At 42.5% G+C, this 12,810-nt stretch overlaps 1 protein-coding gene and 1 long non-coding RNA gene across 3 annotated transcripts in view; one reads left to right on the forward strand and one right to left on the reverse strand.

The window, feature by feature from the left end:
* Positions 1-12,810, forward strand: part of TGFBR2 (transforming growth factor beta receptor 2) — an 80,735-nt gene that overhangs the window by 12,890 nt on the left and 55,035 nt on the right. The gene's annotated exons all lie outside the window — the stretch shown is intronic.
* The window catches only part of LOC128781481 (uncharacterized), a 79,503-nt gene continuing 69,893 nt past the window's right edge, over positions 3,201-12,810 (reverse strand). The window contains exon 3 of one of the 2 annotated variants that reach the window (XR_008427456.2): positions 3,201-3,311. This is a non-coding gene — a long non-coding RNA (uncharacterized lncRNA). The other variant, XR_008427458.2, reaches the window with a different exon arrangement.

The raw sequence follows: 12,810 nt of genomic DNA on the forward strand, positions 1-12,810 counted from the left end.
GCTTATAAATCCAAGGCGGGGCAACAGAACATACACACACACAGACAGACACACACACATTTTTTTCCCTAGACCGCTCACCTTTTTTACCACCAGATGTGTCATCAGCGGCTACGTTATTTATAGGCACCTGTAGTATTGTCTGAGAGAACATGGGCTTGTGGGAAACTTCAGATGATCCGATGTGAATAAGTTGCTTTTTACAGTGGAGATTTCCTCTGTCTTCAGTCTTCAGTCTCTGTGAATTTGGGGGAGCTGCAGTCCGTGGGTGTTAAGGGTGGTTGTTTTTCCATCCGTGACAGGCTGCCTTTGATTCATTACCTTCTTGTGTGTGAATTTTTTATAGAAGGCCCAATGTGCGGTGACTGGAGAGGCCAGAAGTCATAAAGTAAACCATCGCATCTGACTCAGGACGATGTTTACCTCTCCTGCCTTTCCTTTTCATGAATCACAGGTTATCTCCTGTCATTGGGATGGTTGCAGAAGGGGCAGTTGAATGAAAGGGTCTCACTTGGTGTGTGGAGAGTGTCTGGAGACACCAACACCCTTCTACCTGCCTGAGGACAAACATCCCATAGTACAAAGGTGTCTCCTGGTTGTACTTTTGGGAAAGCCCTGTTAAGGGCACATGCTAAGGAGACTTAAGTATGAAGGTTTCCTTTGATGGGTGCTTCATAGGAATGGGTCTAAAAGTCCAAGGATAGTCTTGAAGGTCTTCAGCTTCCTCTTCTACCATCATCTTTATCAGCTCCCCAGGAAGCCCCCCCTGGATAAACCTAAAATGAGTCTACAAACCAGCAGTAGTGTGCTTCCTGTGCCCACACGGCCTCCAGACCAGCCTTCCTTCCAGGTGGATCATCACCCATGGAGCCCTTCCTCCATGGGAATTCCAGAAATACCACTCTTTGTAACATTACTAACCATGGACTAGCAATGCCCTGCCAGCTCTATCTAGGGGAGAAAGGAGACGAAATGAGAATTTTATGTCTTCATCTTCTGGGGCACTTATTGGAAATGGTTGAGATAGAGCACTTTGAATTCGCTGTACCACTGGTAAGCTGTCAGACTGCTGAAAACAAGTATCTTTCAAGATTCTGATGATGATGATGTTGGCGGGGATGTTTGTGGCAATGATATAATCACTTATATTTATTCAGTGCTATGCCGAGCATTTTGTCACCCTCAGAGTGCTTTCCTGTTACTGGTGTATTGATGAGATGCTTAGGTTGTCTTCAGAGCACAGGAGGGAATCTAGTGTGTTAACGGTTCAGTGTTTAGTTCCTGAACAGCTGCTGGAGATCCAATTCCTCCTCTTCCAAGCCTATTGGCTTTGCTGCTCTTCAAGGTTTAACTTTTCTTTTTCCATACAAGCAACTGACTAAATGTTAGACATCTGCGTTGCTTGTGTTCTGCTGATCAAAACAGTTTTGATATCTTTATATTAAATCTTTAATATAATCTTTATTCAAACATTCTCTATAATCTTTGTTCAAACATTCGTCTTTAAGTTACAGGAAAGGAAGCCCCACACAATACGGGACCTCTGATACAATGTACTGTTTTGATTATGATCGGTACGTTAATAAAATGTATGTTCAAGAGACTCTTCTGAGAGCTGTTGAAAGTCTTGGGGAAGCCTGATGGATTCGGCGTTGCTTCTCTTCAATCACCTTCCCATGTTACCCAAGATGATCATGGTGGCAGACTTGGCGCCTGTCCTCTAAATTGAAGTGCCTTGATTTTTCAGAAAAGGAGGGGACAGAGAGGATAGTTGATGACTGTGCTGGTTGCTGGCAGCCACTTGTGTGCACTCTGTCAGCAGTGACCCCGGCTCATTAGGTAGAGGGTCTCAATTTTAGTGAACATTTCTGCCCACAGCCCTCTTGGGTGCATATCTCTTGGGAACATATAAAATGTCTTCTCTTGTTAAAATAGCTGTCAGATACGTACTAAAAGCACAGTAAACGTTGTAAAAATAGCCTTTTGCCTACTTGTCCAAGCAGATGAAAACCAGTGCCAGGAAAACAGAAAAGAGGAGTGATTTGAATAACTTGACTAGCATTGAGGTATATGGGGCAAAGCGCACCACTGTGCTGGAAGTCTGCTCTGGCACCGTTGACCATGCCCGGTGATAATAATTGTTTAATAATTCCTTATGTTGGTAGAATGCTTTATTTATAAAAGTTTCCCTCTCTTGTCATATCTAATTTTGGCGACAGTCCTCTGAGATGGGTATAACTGACCTGCACCCAGAAAGACGATAACCATCTGAGGTGTTCGTGAAGGATCACAAATTTGTCTTTTGAACATTTTACCATTTTTAACCATTGCATTCCCCTCGCTGCTTCCTTTCTGAGTAAACCTAAGATAAAAGCTATGGTCCTGTCGTGTTTTTGTATGTTTGTAGCTGAATTGTAGACAAAGGGGTTGGGAGGGTTGACATCAGAAGCCTTGCTCTTTGCCTTGAAAATTAGAAGCCACTTTTAGGACTGGAGAATTTCTGCTTTTAAGATACGCTTCTTTGAGGGTTTTATCCACCAGTTTTACTGGAGTTCAAGCTCTGTTATGAGTCATTTCCCCCTCTTTTTCTTGTGGGGACATCTTCTCTTTTAAGTACGATGTGGTCTGTCTTCTTGAGGGTTAAGTCACCATGGTCAGTAGAAAAATAATGCCATTTATAAAAGGCTATGGAGGTTGCTACAGTCCTGTAGTTTTGCTTTTCCGCAGAGCTTCAAAGTGCTTAACATAATCTGTGACATGGGCGTCTGTATGTAGGAAAGGTGCTTCTTCATCATGTCAGCATAGAGGTCAAGTACTGTCTTGGGCTTCCTTTCACAGAACGTCTCGAAGATGAATATCTGGATAAAGATAGAGAGAAGAACACAACTGCTTTGACTGGTGTAACATGAGGAACATAGACATCAAATATTTAGTCAAGTTGCTTTTATACAAAAGAAGTTATACCTTGAGGACCGGCAAAGCCTGCTTGTTGAGGATGACGATGCCATTTTCAAAAGATAGGGCAAAGAATGATCGCGATGAGCAGAAACTGTATTCGGTTTGTCAGCATGCAAAGCTAATTTGTATTCTTGCTTTCCTGCAGCTTGCTCGACATGAAAGTTGCCGCCCCCACAACATAAAATGATAAGTTGAGTCATGATGTTGTTTTACTTAATTTTGGTTAAGCACATCACCTCCCACACTAGAATATGGACTTCCTTCTCTTTTTTTTATCGGTATTCATCAGGATAATTTTTCCAATGGACTTGGAACTTCCAATCATCTGATTCTTCTTTCTCAGTGAAAATTTCCTAGAAGAGATGAGCTTCATTAAATAATGACTGGGTTCATGAATTTGTAATTGGAGAGATTTTCTTAAAACTATAGTAGGTTTTAATGTTACCTTCTTATGCACTTTTAAAAAAAGGATTCCATAGTAAATCTTCTGAAATAATACCTTTTATACATAATCCTTTAAAAATGATCATTTTACATACTGAGTTAAGGCAAATGTTATTATACCAAGAAAAATACTCAAATTTCACACATTTTGAGAATAGTTCCTCAGATCCTCAGGTATATAGGTTGTGCTCAATATATATTTGTGTGGTGGAATAAAAGCAAAAAATATTACAGAGATTAGGAACACAAACTAAATTATAGCAATATATTGACTTAGAAGTCAGCTTGTGCTTGTTATATCTTTTTAGCTTTGACAGTTTTCTGAAGGAGAAGTTTATCCACAACTGTTAACTCTGATTGAAGGAACTGTTTATTTACCTTTTTAATTTTTTTGCTAGATTATGTGGAGGGAGATACACTTTCTCACGTCGGTCAGCTTGAATTCACTATTCATTTTGCCTCTTGGGGTCCAAGCACTTTAGTATTCAGCTTTCTCAGGATACTTGCTCCTCAGATCTTTCAAAAACGTCCTCCTTTAAGCTTATTTCTCCCTGGTGATTGGGAAAGGATTTTTATCCTTCAAAAACATCATGTAAAATCCATACTTAAAAATTAATCTAAAGATGATCTTCCAGGAAGAATCTGTACAATAGCAACCAAATGCCTTGGGGCCGATTACGTTTCTGCTCCCTGCCTCATCCTAAAACATTATTAGAGTCTGAGTCACGTAACAGAGTTATTTGGGTTGGGCTTGACATGACCTGTACACACGTCTAATAAGATTCTGTGATAATGCTGTTTGTGATTTTCCCTAGCAGCTGGGCAAATTGAGACCCACTGCTCGTGGGCCTGGGCACCTCTATACAGTGCGCTCACAGCCCATACCTAACCCCTAAGTCTGTTCCTGTTGAGTTCTTCACTCCATGTAAAATAAATCTTTTACTCAACTGTTTTTTCAACTCTAGCTGCACATTAGAATCATCCAGAGAGCTTGTAAAACAGTCCGAGTGCCTGATCCAAGCCCCTGGAAGTTCTGATTTATTTCCTGCTGGTAGGACCTTGACGTCAGTGTAGTTTTAAAAAGAGCCCCGTTGTCATTCTGGTGTGGATCCCAGGTTGAGAAACACTGAGGTCACCTGTTCCAGATAGTTTAGAAATGGGGCCTTTGGCTAGAGAGGTCAAGGTACTTACTTGATATTCCCCAGCAAAGAAGTACCATTTATTGGGCTCAAAACCTCCCATCTTCTCTGACTGTTGTACTAAGTCCAGTATAACAAATGTGAGGCAGGTTTTGGAGTAGAGCAATGGGAGAATGAGAAAAGCCCTTTACTTCTAGAAACTCACCTGCAGAGAGGGGTAAATAGAAGCTGATCTAAAAGGCTACCTCACCATGAGGGGGATTAAAAATCAAGGCCAGAATAGGCAGAGACCTGCGGGGTGGGTTGGCTGTAAGTGGTAAGGATGACCCGGGTCTGCAAGGTTGGCTATGACTCAATGGCCCTATTGTCTACTTGTTAGCCTTAGAGTTATACTTCTCCACCTGCTTCAAGGAAACAGAAGGGAAGCTGGGAAGCTGCCTGCTGGCATTATGTCCACACTGACCACACTGAGCCAGATCCAACATGGACAGTCAGCATGCTAACAGCCTTGGGCCTCTTCTCATGCATAGGGTCAGGCACCAGGTGGCCTTGGAGAAGCTATTCTCTGCATCCCTTCTAGTCGCACTCAACCTCACAGGTGCTAGCAGAGGTGCTGCACTGTTTCTGGGGCCTGCGCAGGCAACCTTGACGATCACCCTTTGGCAACTGTGAACTGGTTGATCTCGCGGGGAGGTGGAAATGCTGGGGGTAGGAAAGGCAGTTAACTGATCAAAGGGTTATTGATGAGTGTTCAGCAGAAAGGTATATCAGATGACGGAGGCCTTAAATGCCAGCCCGTGTAGTTTAGGCTTATGTTTCTGAGTCACTGTCAAATTATAAGTTGAAGAATGACAAAGCATTGCAAGGCCAGGAGTTTGTGATGATGTGAACTAGCACATCTCTTTCTTCTTTTCCCATAATGCCTTGCAGTTAGCAAAAGGCAGGGGAGCCTGCCACAACCTTCCTATGCACCAAGTGAGCACATTGGGGCTGGATTCCATCATCAGCACTAAGTGATTTTTAAAAACAATCATTCCTCGCCCCGGTCAGGTAGCTCGGTAGGTTAGAGGCCCTGGTCAGATAGCTCAGTAGGTTAGAATGTCGTCTTAATACACCAAGGTTTCGGATTCGATCCCCAGTCAGAGCACATAAAAAAAAAATCAACCAATGAATGCATGATGCTCCTCTCTCTCCCTTCCTTTCTCTCTCTGCAATCAATGTCAAAAAACCTATTACAACAATAAAAAGGGGCAAGGGCAGATTTAAAAACAAAACAGAAACAATCATTCCTTCTTTGCACTTGGAAAGGTATATGGGAAAGCTCTTGGGGGTCCCAGAACTTTCTTCAGGTGCTGTCTAGAGCTCAGTCCAACCAAAGTACCCTGCTGAATCCTCTGGAATAAAGTGTGAAAAAATGCAAAGAAAGACACAGATTCATGAATTCCAGAGAGCACCTTCTTTTGCCTGGGCCTCACTCATAGACATTTGCACCAGATATGCTTGCACCTCAATTATCTCAAACATATGATTCACATACTTCTGGAACTCTGAAGAACTTAAGAGTCACATTTGGGGACCTCCATAGAATATTTTTTTTATATCTAAAGTCATTTTAATGAGCTTGAGACTGGGAGGTTGGGTTAATTAGACAATATATATAAACCACTGCAAGGAATTCATCAGGGTGGAGAAGGTTGCCAACAGCCCAGAAACTTGGTATTTTAGGGCCCTTTTTACTTCATAATCTCCATGACGATATTGGGGCAAATTATATAGCCATTTTTAGAGAGCAGCACTCTTAAGGAGAACTTTCTGCAATGGTGACAATCTCTTGTATCTGTGCAACAGCCACCTGTGGCTTGCCATGTGGCAGGTGCAGCTAAGGACCTTAATTTTAAATATTATTTTATTTCAGTTAACTTAAATGTCAATAGCTGCACGTGTCTACTGGCTACCATCATAGACAGAACAGTTGTAGAGGGTCCTTAAAGTTCCCATTTTCCTCAAATCCTCTCCTGAAATACATTCAGGTCATTTCTTAGCACCTATAATCACAGTGAGACAGATTAAGTTATTTGTACTTTTCTATTCTTGTACTTGGGAATTATATAGGCCATTTCTATCCCGGACACATGATATATCAGTGTTTATGGAAACACTCTTTAGTAATACACCCTAATAATAATGCTTTGTTGTCAGAGGATCCAGCCAGGTCTCTTATCACCTGCGTTTTTAGTTTTAATCTTAAAAAGGCTGTAAAAAGAGTATCGTCCTGCAGGAGAAAAATGTGCTTAAGTCTCTGCACATGTTGTGCTCAGGATTATAAACCCTTCGAACTCGTGGATGCACCGGGTAAAGAGAAGTTTAAGAGGCAGGTGAAGGTCTCGGAGGAGCAAAGTTGCCCTGGAGGAATGCGTCTAATTAGGTTTAGCTGCCACTGCAGGAGTCCAGGGGAAGGGGTGCCCTGAGGCCATTGGGATTTTCCCGGGTGAATAAATTCTTCCCCTTTGGGTCACCTAGAAACTCACCCTTATTTGGCATGCCTGTGACTTACGCCCTCCAAAAAAAACTTTGACAAAAAAAGGCTAGTATTTTCTATAAAATGTTAATTTCCTTACTGTAGGCTTATGTGGGCTTTGACTGGAAAATTAATCCGGGTGCTTCAGCTCTGCCTGACGTTGCCGTCATTGAAATGGGGCTTAATAGGAATTACTTAATGCCTCAGAGTCAGACTCGCCTTGCTTTTTTCACACAGCCTTTTATCTTAGAGGCTCAGGGCTCTGCATTTTGAGAGGTTGTGCCAGCTGACTTGAGCCCTCACGGGTTTCAGCTTGTTGCAAACCTAGTTCAGTCCATTTTTCTCACTTCTGGAAACTTCTGCTATTCATGGCTTGTAGGTTTACCATGGAATCTAGCCCTTGTCCTTAATTGTCTTCTGCCTCTACCTCAGCAGGAGTAGTACAGACAGCCAACCATTTAATACAAAACACATTCCTTAAGAAGTCAGGATGGAACTTAAAGGACAAGTGGCATCCAAGCCAGTAGGCAAGTCCTTCACCAGTGGGACTTCCTTTCTAACTCTGCCATGTGTCTCCTTCCAGTCCTGTGGCCTTTGATTTCAGGTCTCCCTGGGACTGAGGAACCCTGGTTTTTGTACTTCCTTCTATCCGTGTGGCCCAGTAGAACTTTGTGTGTTGATAAAAAATGTTCTGTGTCCATCTATCCTGGTCACATGTGGCTACTAAGCACTTGATAATGGCTACTGTGGCTTGAAAGTGAATATGTGATTTTATTTAACTAAAGTTAAATTGGAAAGCCTCTGGCTACCCTGTTACACAGTGCAGCTCTGGGTCATCCCATTGACTTAAGGACAATGAGCCTTGAGAGAAGCACCTTCACTTGGCTACTCCGTGGGCCTGTACCTTCCTCCACCAGCTCTTCCAAGAACAGAAACTCTCTGACTTCTTTATATTGTAAATTTTGACTAATGAACCTTGAGCTTTTTATTTTATCTTTTTCACTGACACTATACACCCTCCATGTCTGGGTTCCATATTTTATTTCCTCATTGCCCAATTCCTTCTGTGAGCATAGCTTTATTCCTTGTCCAGCAATTGCAAATAAATCTATTTTTTTTAACAAATGAGAAGAATTTATCAGAAGAGTAGGTCTCTGCTGGTACTTAAGAACAGGCTGTGAAACTTGGCTGTAGAGGACTTAGGGAAGCGGAAAGCTGGGAACAAGTGTCTCTTGGTACCAACCCCCATGTTCAAGGCAATGTTCAAGATGCTGGAGTACCTCTGTGAACTAAACAAGTCTGTGTAGACAGGTTAGCAAACAGGATTCTGCTCCTGTGTCAGGGCTAATGAGTGCAGAGAGTGATGGTGACTGTTCATCATTTCAGAAGGGGCTGTCATGTCCCTATCTGAAGAAGGCAGATATTTCAGGTAAGAACATTCTAGTCGGAAGGAACGAAAAATAAGTTCAACTGCCCTAAAACCAGAGTGTGCTGGTCATCTTTTCCCCTGATCTCTACTCCCTCCCCCATGGTCTCTCATCTTTGTTTCTCTCCTTTTATATTAACCTCCATTACAAATCGCAATCCATTGGTGTTGGTAAAGAAATTACACTCAGATGGATCAAGTAGTGAAAATGTACATCCCAGACACCTCTGTGGCCCTGCAGCATTTTACATAACTTGGCTCTCACGTTGCAGGTTAAACAGACAATGTTGCATGGGAGTAGTATTCCATTGTGTAAATGCACCACAGCTTCTTCATCCAGTCATCTACTGATGGGCACTTGGGCTGCTTCCGAATTTTGGCTATTGTAAATAGCGCTGCCATGGACATAGGGGTGCCCTTATTCTTTCAAATTAGTGTTTCAGGTCACCCCAACAACTGCAATTAAAAAAAAGATTGTGTGGGGGCAATTTGAAGGTACGTTAGCTGCATATCAGAGCTTGCATAAAAAGTCTTCTTAAGAACTAGAAAGTATGATAATTTGACTTCCCAGTCAAAGGTAATTCAAATCATTTCAAAGTTGAAGTTACTTATTCCACCCTTTCCCTAGTAGGAAATGATATTTCAGTATGCAAATGTGGCCATTCCTCCTAGATGCAAGGAGCCCGCCAATGCCAATAGTATGTGAGAAAAGGTACTTCCAGCACTTGGAGTATAGTTCTCATTTTTTGTATTAAAGTGGCCTCCTGGAATCTATCCCGACTCTACTGCAGCCTGTTGACAAATAACGTCATCATGTAAACACTATTCCCTGTCCTGCCCAGTTTGAATGGCGTTGGTAGCGCTTGCAGAGAAGTTGGTTTTTCACTCATCGGAGGGTTGCGTCATGCAAATGGCTCCATGCTGTTTACTGCGAGGCTCTCAGGGCACGCCGGCATTGAGAAATGCCCGGGGAAGTCGAAGACCAGCCTCACATTTCCTCATCCAACTGCACTGTGAGAAAACAAGAGAAGTTGCCCAGTTTAAGGGCAGATTCTCAGATTTTGTTTCAGATTTCCTGCCCTTTGTTGTCTTTTCTTGAAGCCTTAACAATACTTCAAACTTGTTTCTTTTTAATTTCACTTCCTCTCCTTGAAAAACATGAAGAGCGTGTGTGTGTGTGTGTGTGTGTGTGTGTGTGTGTGTGTGTCTGTCGGTGGTGGTGGGGCGAGGTTTCAGAACGTTTGGTGCTATCTTAGAAGCCAACCCAAGCGCTTTTAGAAGTGGATCTGTAAAAGTACGCTAGAAGTGGTTTCTGCATTTATTTCCTTCAGGTTGACTCTATTTCTTTTCCTTCATTTGCATTTTGGGGAAAATCAGCCTTGAATAGAGGACAAAGTAGAAGGAGCTTGATTTTGAATTTTTGGCTTTTAATTCAACCAACATTTATCCGGCCCTTTTTATGTGGCAGAGCCTGGACTGCGGCCATCACCGTGGAACAAGACAGGTGACACCCCTGTTCTCAGAGGCTTACAGCCTGCACTGCCGACCTTGCCACTTACTTAAACGCTGTCTTCTGCTAATCTCCTATAACCACTTGTCAGGCGTAATCAAGGCTTCGATTAAGCAATAGGATGTTTTTACGCAACAGAACCTTTTGTTATTATTCCTTATCACTGAGGCTGAGCCCAGAGAATGGAGTCAGAGTAAACATAGACTAGAAACATTAGAAATGTGCTCCAGGCCGTTGTTTTAAACTGTGACAGTAAATGTCTCTGCTCTAAATCAAAGTTTCCTCCACATCCCCCGTAAAATTAGAGGAAATGCCTACGGGGCTGAGTGGAAAGTGACCCTTCCATAAATTTCCTTCCTTCCTTCCAACCTCGTGATGCACGTGTAGTTCTGTTCTTGCAGGACTGATCAGCGGCAGGGTTCAGGTTCAAGTCTGTGTACGTGTGTTAAGGGGGAGACATGTACTTAAACAGCATACTAGGAAGTTCCAAGGGTGGGTTTCTCAATCAGTAGAGAAGTAAACGCCCTGCTTGACAGTCCTGAAGCCATTTTTCTTCGAAGCTGAAACAGCATTCCATTCTATTTAACCAGGGCTGCCATGTCTAAGCTGGGCCACATTTGAATTCTTCACTTGTGGGGGTTGAATTGTGAATATTTTCCGAAATGAAAGGGACCTTAAAGGTCATAATTGCAATCCACCTCTCTGATTGGTCAGAGGACAGGCAGAGAGTAGTTGAGTCCACAGCCTCCTCTACTGCAACCTGCTTCCATCCCAGCACAGACGGAGTGTTCCCTTGAAGTAGAGCTCACACAGCAATATCGCATAATTAATTTTACATAAGTATATGGCCTCAAGGAGAAGAGATGAAGAAATACTGTTTTCCACATGTCTGAATGGCACAGAACACTTCTTAACTAGACACTTGCAAATCTAGTCAAACTGGTGCTCATAGTCCTCTGATTGTCTCATCTGCTGTCAATCAAAATGTCCTGGTTTTACTTCCTTAAGAAAGCCAAACCCCACTGTCCCAACACTTGAGAATTCCACAATCTCAAGGCGCCTCACTGCTCCCCCATTCTGCACGTCAAACACTAATTTTATTAGCGGTGCAGCCGAATAACATATGAAAGGGTCTCCAAGCCACAGCGGATCAGCTTTTGCCTGTTGAGTATTGTGCAGAGTCAGCAGAAAATTTGAAAATTGAACTCGATCCTAAACTGGTTATGAACAATATTTTAAAACTGGGTTATTTGGTTCCAGAAGGTTTGTTTATATACTTTTGGGAACATTATTGTAAGTCTGTGATTGATTCCATCATATCTCTGTGAAAGCTTTGGAGCATAGAAGTAACAAAAAGCTGTATTTCAATTTGTCTCCTCACACAAATTTCCTGAAAGACTTTTAAAAAGTTATCAAACTGCTGCATTCTATGGTGGGAATAGACTGACCCAAATCTTGATTAATTATTTTGTCCCGCCTTGCCTGGAAATGTCTTTCCTGGGAGAGAGCACTGCGTGCATTTCCGACCAGAGAGTGCTTGTGTGGCCCTCTTTATCGTCTAGACAATTTTCACCTGTACTTGACCCTAGAAAGCACCATTTCACAGATCAAGAAACAGGGGTTCCAGGAAGTCAAGTGGCTTGTCCTTGGTCCTACGGTTAAGATTGGCAAAACCTGAATTCACTCACAAGTCTTTGACCTTAAAACTCTCGGACTTTGCCAAGCTGCTCTTATGAGCTATGTCTCCTAATATAGTGAAGTACTTAACAAAGAATCAAAGCTCTTCTCCAAGAAATTCACTGCTCCCCCTGCTCCTACACCTTCTGCAGGCCACACTCAGTGTCTTTGTCTTCCAAGGACTTTGAGGAAAGCTCTGTTCCAAGCCTTTACAATGGAAACATCTATTTTATTGTTAGCGGCAGGAAGGATGCGGGTTCCATGTGACCTGTGGCTTTGTCTTTCAGTTATCTGTCATTGATCTTGGATAGGTTATTTCACCTCTCTGACCCTCAGTTTCCCCACTAAAATGGTGATGACAGAATTACACGGTTGTTGTGATGAGCAAATTAAATAGTCATCACAACGCTTAGTGCTGGACGGGGCATTTGTTCTGCCTTCAATATGTGGTGATGATAGAAATAATAACTATGATTATTACCCCACACTTATCTGATGTTTAGGATAGAAAGTTTTCCTTTTCCTGGAACCAAAATGTGAGTATCCACATTAAAGAATCAAATATATATTAGAAATTATCCATATCAGAGAGTTGAATCATGACTTTTTACATTTCAGTTAAACCCCTAGTATTGGGAGAGAATATTGAATGGACATGTTAAATAATCATTAATGGTAAAAATTCAGTTGGCCCCAGGGGCCAGGCAGGGGGCCAGGAGACACCAGGGAATGGCAGGAATGAGGCAACTTGAAGCTACTTGCTTATACCACCTTAGGGCCCACCACACCTCACCTGTTGTCCGAGGCCCACTGTAGCCAAATCTTTGTACTTTCTTAAGTGGAGTTGGAAATCCGGCTGTTCACGGGAAATATCCTAACTTTAAAACTTGGTTCGCATTTTAAAAAGAAAAGATGTTTAGGCCAAACAGAACACAACTGTGAACTGTACCTGGCTCCTCCTCCCCCTCCTCCCAACCATCTCTGCTTTAGCATCTCCCACCCAGGTCTACATTGGAGTTACTTGGTTTTCAGAAACCGAGTGTCTTGGGCCTCACCCTTTAGAGCCCCTCCCCCCAGTGTAGTACTATTTCCAGTCCTTTTCCAGAGCTTGAATATAGCACTCATCTGCTTTCACTGA

This window comes from Desmodus rotundus, chromosome 8 (genome assembly GCF_022682495.2).
Source record: "Desmodus rotundus isolate HL8 chromosome 8, HLdesRot8A.1, whole genome shotgun sequence".
Taxonomy (NCBI): domain Eukaryota; kingdom Metazoa; phylum Chordata; class Mammalia; order Chiroptera; family Phyllostomidae; genus Desmodus; species Desmodus rotundus.